Here is a 9,462-nt window from a genome sequence, read left to right as displayed (position 1 = left end):
GGAGGGCTTTTTTGCCTCTTTCTTATTGTCACCCCCTAGTGGGAGTTTTGGTCACCCTTGTTTTGATGCACTGGTCTGTCTTCTTACCCAACTCCTGAGGAGAAAGTGGACCTAGGTCTACCAGGTTCTGATGTAACTTCTCTTGAACATAATTACTTAACAGATACTCTTTCATAATTAAACTATAAAGAGCTTCATGATCATGCACAGTGTTACCTGTTAGCCAGGCACCTAGTGTTTTCACTGAAAAGTCGACAAAATCTATCCAGGTCTGACTCTGGGGTTTTTTAACCTCCCTGAACAAGATCCTGTATTCCTCAGTGCTGAGTCCAAAGCCCTCAATCAGGGTATCCTTCATGAGGTCATATGACTTGGCATCTGCCTCATTCAATGTCAGGAGTCTATCCCTGTATTTACCAGAGAACAGTTCCCAAAGGAGAGAGGCCCAATACCTCTGGCTAAACATCCGGGCTCTGCAGGCTCTCTCAAAGGCTGTGAACCATTTTGTGATATCATCACCTTCTGAGTATTTTGGGACAATCCCTTTGGTGATTTTAGGGTCACAAGTTTCCTTCCTAGTTATAGTTTTGCTGCCTAGGCCCTGGGTCCATCTCAGCACTTTTTTTGATAACTAAGGGGGTCATTATGACATTGGCAATAACCACTTACCGCCATGCCGACTGCGCCAACATAACGCCGCAGCAGCAGATAACCACCAACCATATTATGACACACACATACCAATCCGTCACTATAAAGCCGCACACAAACATGTCCGCCAGCCCAAAGGTCAGTGATAAACTGGTGGTATCAAAACCCACACCATTACGCCAACAGAACTACGCCCATCATATTATGACCCACGAATCACTGCGGCAGACATTCAATGGCAGTAAACCATTGGTGGGACATACCGCCACGCTCAAAATACACACACTCAAACAAAACAACACCACATTGGACAATTCAAAGTACACACACCTGACACACATACACACACCACACCAACACACCCACACCACCATAAAACACACACCCACACTACCCACATCCCTTTACAACTAGAAATAATTGCCACAAGAGAGAGATACAGCAAGAGCACCCACTCAACCAGAACCACATAACATCATCACCTATACACCACCCACCCACCTTACATCACACACCCCAACACATCAGCCCACACACCCTCACCCATACCACTCACACTACACCCATAGCACCACAACAACACCCCAGGTTCTCAGAGGAGGAGCTAAGGGTCATGGTGGAGGAAATCATCCGGGTAGAGCCACAGCTATTTGGAGCACAGGTGCAGCAGACATCCATTGCTATGAACATGGAGATAAGGGGAAAGATCGTGGACACGGTCAATGCCGTGGGACAGCACCCCAGAACAAGGAAGAGGTGGAACTACCTACGGGGGAAGGTGCGTTCCGTGGCAGCAAAACACCAACTCGCTGTACAGAGGACTGGTGGCAGACCCCCACCTCCTCCCCCACAACTAACAACATCGGAGGAGCAAGTCTTGGCAATCATTCATCCTGAGGGCCTGGCAGGAGTAGCAGGAGGACTGGACTCTGGTAAGTCAAATTTCAATTACTATCACCCCCCCACCTGCATGCCATAACAAACCCCCACCCTTACCCTCACTCCCATCACTTCACCACCTCCCACATACCCCACCATCATAAGCCACTCATCCCAATACCAAGCCCTGCATGCAAAACAAATTAATGGCCTCCCCTCACAGACCTTCATGGATACCTATCACCACTGCATGCACACTAGAGACAATCACCTCGCCCAACAAATAGCAAATCACACAAAGGCAAATCTGCCAGGGCAACAACAACCATAGAGGGCAACACACCCCTGCACAATATGTCACACGCAGAAACAATAACACTGCATTCACATCCCCACAGGTACCGCAGCCAATGTCACCGGAGAAGATGTGGCAGCAACATCAGGTCCCCCCACAGAAGAGGCCTACAGTGATGACAGCAGCTCTGCTCGCTTGGATCTGGATGACCAACCTTGGCCATCAGGGATCTCCGCACAGTTGGTTACCCAGGCACAGTCACACACCAACACAGAGCCTCCCACCTCAGGAAACACCACCACAGCGCCCACCCAGCGGGCCCATACCTCTGTCCCCAAGACATGTCAATCAGCAGTGTGTCCACCACTACAGGGACCCCAGGCCACCCCACAAAAACAGGACGATCAGGGACCTAGGGTTAGTGGCAGTGGGCACACAGTTCAGGGGACAGAGGCACAGGACAACAGGGAAGCTGGGAGGACTGCTGTGTGACATGGGGAGGACAGGACCAGGGAACCGACTCTCCAGGAGGCACTCACTGCAATCCTGGGAGCATACCAACATTCCCAGGATACGCTGGGCCAGATACTGGACAAGTTGCAAGAGAACATGCGGCTGCAAGAGGGACAGTACCTGGGGATCAGGGAGGACTTGAAGGACATCAACACCACCCTGGTCTCCATTGCAGGGGTGCTGGCAGACATGGCCAACACTATGAGGGAGGCAGTGGCACACCACTGGGTCTCTGACACTAGCCAAACCGATGAATGGCCCTCCACCTCCGCTGCTGCTAGTGGACATGAGGCCCGCCACAGGAACAATAGGCCACCAACACCCCTCCCCCTGCAGAAGGAGAACCACCCCAAAAACGTTCTCTGCGATCCAGGCAGAAGCCAGAGACTACTGCCAAGACCCCCACCAGGAAATAAGACTCTCTTGATTGTCACCCTTGTGTCTCACTCCGTCACCCTGTCCACCTTGAACTGCCATTGCTCCATTTCCTATGCCCCCTTGGACAATGCACATGCGATACAAATAGACTGGACTCTATCCTGGACTTTCCTCAATTATCAACCCAGCCCATTCCACTACCCTCTCTACTTCTTAGACTTAATCAAACACCATTTGCAAATATACAAGTATGGAGTATTTCAAATGATTTAAGTATGTTTTTATTTTTCCAGGTTTAAACATTGCAATTCAACTGTACAGTAACGTATACATAGGAAAGAACTGTAGTTGGCTGAAGTCAACGCACAAGGAGGGACAGTGGGGCACAAATATCTGCAAACAGAGATGCCAAAGGGTACAGTGAGTGGCCATGGAAGTGGAAAAACAGCCTGCCAGTGACAATGTCAAACACAAAACTGTCAATTAAATGTGAAGTTACACTGCCTTACTTGTGTCATTGGAAGTATTGATGAATTATTGCACATCTGTTGTCCTCATCCTCTGCCTCCTCATTGTCACTCTCCACAGGGTCCACTGCTGCCACACAGCCATCTCCAGCCTCCTCCTCCTGTAGAAAAGGCACCTGGCGATGTACGGGAAGGTTGTGCAACATACAGCATGCCACGATGATCTGGCAGACCTTCGTTGCCTCCATCTAACAGGTGGATCCCTAGCACAGGGATCCACCTGTTAGATGGAGGCAACGAAACCTGGCCTTCAGGAGGCCAAAGGCCCTCTCTATAATTCTTATTGTTCGCCCATGTGCCTCATTCTAACATTCCTCTGCCCTTGTCCTGGGATTCCTCACAGGGGTCAGTAGCCATGAGAGGTTGGGGTAACCAGAGTCACCTGCAAATATCGAGGGACAACTGTTAGCCACACACTAACCCTTAGGGCCCACACCATACCCATACACCAACATATACTGGGTGGGAACCAGGGCTTACCTATTAGCCACACCCTGTGCCTCCGGAGTTGAGCTATCACATTTGGGATGCTGCTATTCCTCAGGATAAAGGCATCATGCACAGACCCAGGATATTTTGCATTGACTTGGGGGATGTACTGGTCAGCCAGGCACACCATCTGCACATTCATGGAGTGAAAGCTCTTTCGATTTCAGACGACCTGTTAATTTCGCCAGGGGTGGGGGACAAATGCAATATGTGTTCCATCAATTGCCCCAATAATGTTGGGGATATGTCCCATTGCATAGAAATCAGCTTTCACTGTGGCCAAATCCTCCACCTGGAGGAAAACGATGTAGCTGCACATGTTTAATCAGGGCACACAACACTCTGGTCAGCACTATTGATAACATTGGCTGAGACATTCCTGCTGCCAAGCCCACTGTCACTTGGAAAGAACATGTTGCCAAGAAATGGAGCACAGATAGCACTTGCACAAGAGGGGGAATCCTGGTGGGTTGACAGATAGCAGAGATTAGGTCAGGCTCCAATTGAGCACACAGCTCTGTGATTGTGGCTCTGTCCAGTCTGTAGGTGAGAATAATGTGCCTGTCCTCCATTGTTGCCAAGTCCACCAGGGTTCTGTATACGGGGGATGTCTCCATCTCCTATTCATCCGCAGCGGTTGAAACTATGGGGGGAAATGGTGAGCAGCTGGTCATTAGCTCTTAATTCCAACCACTACAGTTCAATGCATGTTGTGATTGTAACATTATTTTGTTGGAGATGTCCAAATGGTGAATTTGTTTTGCTGTGGTGCAATTAGGATCCATGGCCTGCCCCTCACCTCCTGAAATGGCATCCTCCTGTCCTGTATGGATGGACAGGTAGAAATGAGGTAATTCCTCTGACGTAGTGCACCATTGCGGGAGGCGGTCGAAAACAACTGTACAGCTCCTCATTGGATAACATTGGGCCCTATGGGGTACAGTGGCCAATGGTGATTTACGCCGGCGGTGACAGAATGCACCGCCCGGACGTCACCGCCATTTTCTATCTGTTCACTCACTTACTACCTGACATTCAACAGGAGAGGACTTACACTGCATGTGCTGCTGTGACCTGTGTCTGGAACTGACCATGGCTCGTGTGACGGGGGAAAGGGCCCCTGCCTTCACCTCGGCGGAGTTGGAGATACTGGTGGATGGGGTCCTACCCCTGTACCGAATCCAGACCAACAGGTGAGTACACTGTGAGTGCGATGCATGGTGCGTGAATGTATGGAGTGCTGTGTGTGAAGGCCTCATGTAGGGGGTGTGTGGTGGATGGGCCCTGGGCAGCGTACAGCATGTATGGTGGGCCATGTCTGCGCTAATGAGGATGGGAAGGGGTATAGTGGGCCATGAGTGTAACAGGCAGGGGGGTCGGACTAATACCTTTCCCTGTGTCCATTTCCCTGTGGGTCAGCGCCCATCAAAAGAAGGGTCTATGGCGTGCCATTGCCAAGGATGTGCGGACCCTGGGGGTTTACGGCATGCGGAGCACCCACTGTAGGAAACGGTGGGAGGACCTGAGACGCTGGGCATGGAATACCACGGAGGCCCAGCTGGGGATGGCCTCCCAGCGAGGAAGGGGTGCCCGTCGAATCCTGACCCCCCCTGATGGCCCACATACAGGCGGTGGCCTATCTGGGCAACACAGCAGCCACAAGGGGGTGAGTACAGTGCCCTAATATACAACTTACGTCTGGTGGGGTGGTATCCGGGTGGAGGGTGTGAGCCCTGTGGGTGCCCATAGCCCAGGCCTGGCATTGCAGAGTAGGTCCCATGTTGTGCAGGGTTCTGATGTGAAAGTACTCCAACCAAGCTAGTAGGCATCCATTACTGGGCAGGGGTCTGTGGGTCTCAGGTATGCTGCAACTGGCATTAGGTGTCCCTATCTATGGCCTGGTGACTAGCATTGTGACTGGTAGTGCATTGCCTACTGCGTAGGGCTGTTCCCTATGTGTGAGTGTGTCATGTACGCCAACAATGGTGTTGTTGGCGCCATTGACCAAGTGTATCCTTTGTGTCTCCCCCCCTTTTTGTTTTGTCACCCTGTCCTTATGTGCATTAGCATCATCTGGCGGAGAAGCAGAGGCACTGGCGATGGAAAGAGCTGCATCCCACAGGACCCAGGATGCTGAATCCACCGATGGTGAGGGCACCAGTGCGACGGAGGGCGAGGGGAGCACCATAGCAGAGACTGGATGGGACAGTTCAGACACAGATTCCTCCTCCGATGGAAGCTCCCTGGTGGTGGCAGACATTTCTGTGCCCACCCCACCTAAAGGTACAGCCGCCACTCCCGTACCAGCACCGCCCTCCCAGCAGTCCCTCAGTGAATTGTCCGTGCCTGCTCACCAAGGAGGGTGGGCATCTCCTTCACCCCAGGCACCTCAGGCCCTGCCCCAGTTAGCCCTGCTGCTCTGAGTGAGAAGGCTATTGACCTCCTGAGATCCATCTCTGTTGGGCAGTCAACCATTGTGAATTGCATCCAGGGGCTGGCAGCCCATATGCAACAGACAAATGCATTCCTGGAGGGCATTAACACTGGCATGGCGGCCCAACATAGATCCATCCAGGCTCTGGCCTCCTCTCTGATGGCAGCCACTGTTCCTGTTTCTAGCCTCCCCCACCAACTTCCTCTACCCAATCCCATTCCCCTCAACCCCAACCTATCCCAAGCACATAGTCAGATGAGCATGCACTCAGGACAAAACACAAAAGTGGACATGGCAAACACAAGCACCACACATCATCCCACAGGCACTCACACAAACACCATCCAGAAGCAGACATACCAACATCCACTGCCTCTACTGTGACCTCCTCCTTCTCCTCGTCCACCTCCCTCCCAGTTGCGTCTCCACTCACACCTGCATGCACTACATCCTCATCCACTACCACCATCACCAGCACACCTAACAGTACACGCCCCTCTCTGGGAGTCACCACCCCCACATCCATGCACACGTCTCCTGTGACCTCACCCACTGTGTCTGTGCCCCCTTCTCCCAAACTACACAAACGCAAGCACTCAGACCTCAAACAGCCATCCACTTCATAACAGCATACAGCCCACGCACCTGCACCCAAACACAGTAGGCAGACACCTTCTACAACCACCCCCTCTTCCTCCACTCCCAAGCCTTCTCCCTCTTCCCACCCCAATGTCCCTAAGCAGCTTTTCCTCACTACCATTGACCTCTTTCCTACCCCTCCCCGATCCCTCACGTCAGGCCAGGCTGGCCAGAACCTAGCCCAGCACCTCAGCCACCAAGTCCACATCTGCTGTGGTTTCTGCAGCTGTCAGAGGCTCTAAGGAGGCACCAGTCAGCCCAGCCAGTGTGCCACCAAGACCTGCCAAGGCCAAGAAGGTTCCGCCACATGGCAAGGTCAAGAAAGGGACAGCATCCTGCAAGGAGAAGGAGCCACAACCAGCCAGCAAGGCCACGTCACAGACTCCAGCTGGCAGACCCAAGGAGGCACCACCATCTGCTAAGGGCAGGAAGGGGCACAGAACACCAGCCAGGGCAGTTCAGCTGTCCGAGGCTGCAGGTGAAGGCCTGGTGGCTAGCAGCACAATCGCCAGCACCGCCACCAGCACAGTGGGCAGCACCACCACTTGCACCACGCAAGCACCGCCACCTGCACCGCTGCAAGTAGCACCACTGCCAGCAGCAGCAGCCCCAGTGGGCAGCCGTCTGAGGCTGCAGGGGAAGGGCTGGAGCCTCCCCCCACCACTGGCAGCACCGCCACCTGCACTGCCACCACTGTACAGCCGTCTCCGCCGGCGGATGGACTCTAGTCTTGTCTCCATGGAGTGTCATGCATCCTGCCCACAGAAAATCGTGTGGGTCTGACACCCAGGTAAGTGACTGTGACCTTGCACTCCCCAAGATCTGCGTCATAAAGCACAAAGCCCCCTCCAGAACCAGTGAAAGAAGACATCCACTCACCCTATCCTTGGCAGGATGAAGCACACTGGGCACAAAGCCCCCTCCAGAACCAATGGAAAAAGGCATCCACTCACCCTATCCTTGGCAGGATGAAGCACACTGGGCACAAAGCACCCTCCAGAACCACTGGAAGAAGGCATCCACTCACACTATCCTTGGAAGGATGAAGCACACTGGGCACAACGCCCCCTCCAGAACCACTGGAAGAAGGCATCCACACACCCTATTTTTGGCAGGATGAAGCACACTAGGCACAAAGCCCCCTCCAGAACCAGTGGAAGAAGGTGTCCACTAGAGAGACAGTGGCTTTGCACTCCCCAGGACCAAGCAGTGGGCAAACTACCCACTAGAGAGACTGTGGCTTTGCACTCCCCAGGACCAAGCAGTGGGCAACCCACCCACTTGAGAGACTGTGACTTTGCACTCCCCAGGACCAAACAGTGGGCATGGAGCCCCCTCCAGGAGCAGTGGTTGTCCCATCTTCTGGCTGAGGTGCCCCCCTTCCCCGTCCCCCTGAGGTGCCTGTGTGTTTTCGACCTGATGCCCCTGCAGTGTTCTCTCCATATTGAGGCAGGAGTCAAGTGTGGGCTTGGCCTATGTGTTTTGGCCCAGTGGACCACGGACAATTTTTGTATGGACATTGTCCCACATTTTGTAAATAGTATATATATTGTACAAACTGTTTTTGATTGCTGGACGTATTTCTAAGCATTTCTAGTATTACACTCATTTGACTCCATTCCTTTTGTCCTTTCGTTATTCCAGAGGGTTACGGGGTGTATATGTAATGTTGCATGTGTTTGTGTGTATGGTGTTGGGGGTGAGGGTGGGGGTGTTGCGTGTTGCATGTGTGTCACTCTCTTTTTCCTCCCCCCCTCCCGTGTGTGCTAGGTGCAGTACTCACCGTGGTCGTCGTCACCGGCCTTGGTGCTCCTGGTGTATGAGAAGATACACCAGCATGGGGAAGACCTGCTTCTCGGGCTCCATGGCATCATGGTTCTTCCTTGAGTGTCAAGAGTTGAGTGGTTTACCTTCAGAGTACTGTTTCCGCCGTACTTTTGATGGCGTTGGTACCGCCCCGGAAAAGCTGGCGAATGGGTAGGTTGTAATGGAGTGGCCGTTAAACTGTCTTCCGCCTGTCATTTGGCGGTTATCGCCGCGGTGTTTGTTGCACTGTGGCGGTCGGAGTGTTAAAGTGGCTGTATGTGTTGGCAGTTTCCGCCGTGGTCATGATTCCCTTTTTTTTACTGCTGGCCTGTTGGCGGTGTTACTGCCGCTTTAACACCAACTGCCAGGGTTGTAATGTGGGCCGTAGTCTTTTTTATTGAGTTTGAAATTTTACAGTGGGGCAAGCCAGAAGCTGTATCTGAGGAAGGTGTATTGAAATTGAACACTTTTGCCCTAAAGGCACCCTGACAGCTCCAAAGCTCATCCTGGTCCAAAAAATGTTCGAAGTCCCCACTTTTCAGTGCTTCTGGACCAGAACATCAGGGTCACTTTTAATGCTCCTACAACCTAATGTTTCATTTACGGCCTGAGGCAGACTCCAAAGTCCAGTCCCGATCCAGGTGATACTGGTCAACTGATCACTTCATGAAAAAGGCCTCTTGCAGCTTTTGTGTCCCTGCAGCCACACAGGTCAGGCAACCGATCCCAGGATTCCACTTCTTTGACCGGGGTAAAAGTGGGAGCAGGTCCAGTCTCTCAAGACTATTCTCAGATCTCACCGAGCAGATCCAGCCCTCTTCTGATCTTCCGCAGGTCCAGAAAGTATTCTC

The sequence above is a fragment of the Pleurodeles waltl genome, chromosome 10 (genome assembly GCF_031143425.1).
Source record: "Pleurodeles waltl isolate 20211129_DDA chromosome 10, aPleWal1.hap1.20221129, whole genome shotgun sequence".
NCBI lineage: Eukaryota > Metazoa > Chordata > Amphibia > Caudata > Salamandridae > Pleurodeles > Pleurodeles waltl.
The sequence above is the reverse complement of the archived record's forward strand: the minus strand, read 5'-3'. Positions refer to the sequence as shown.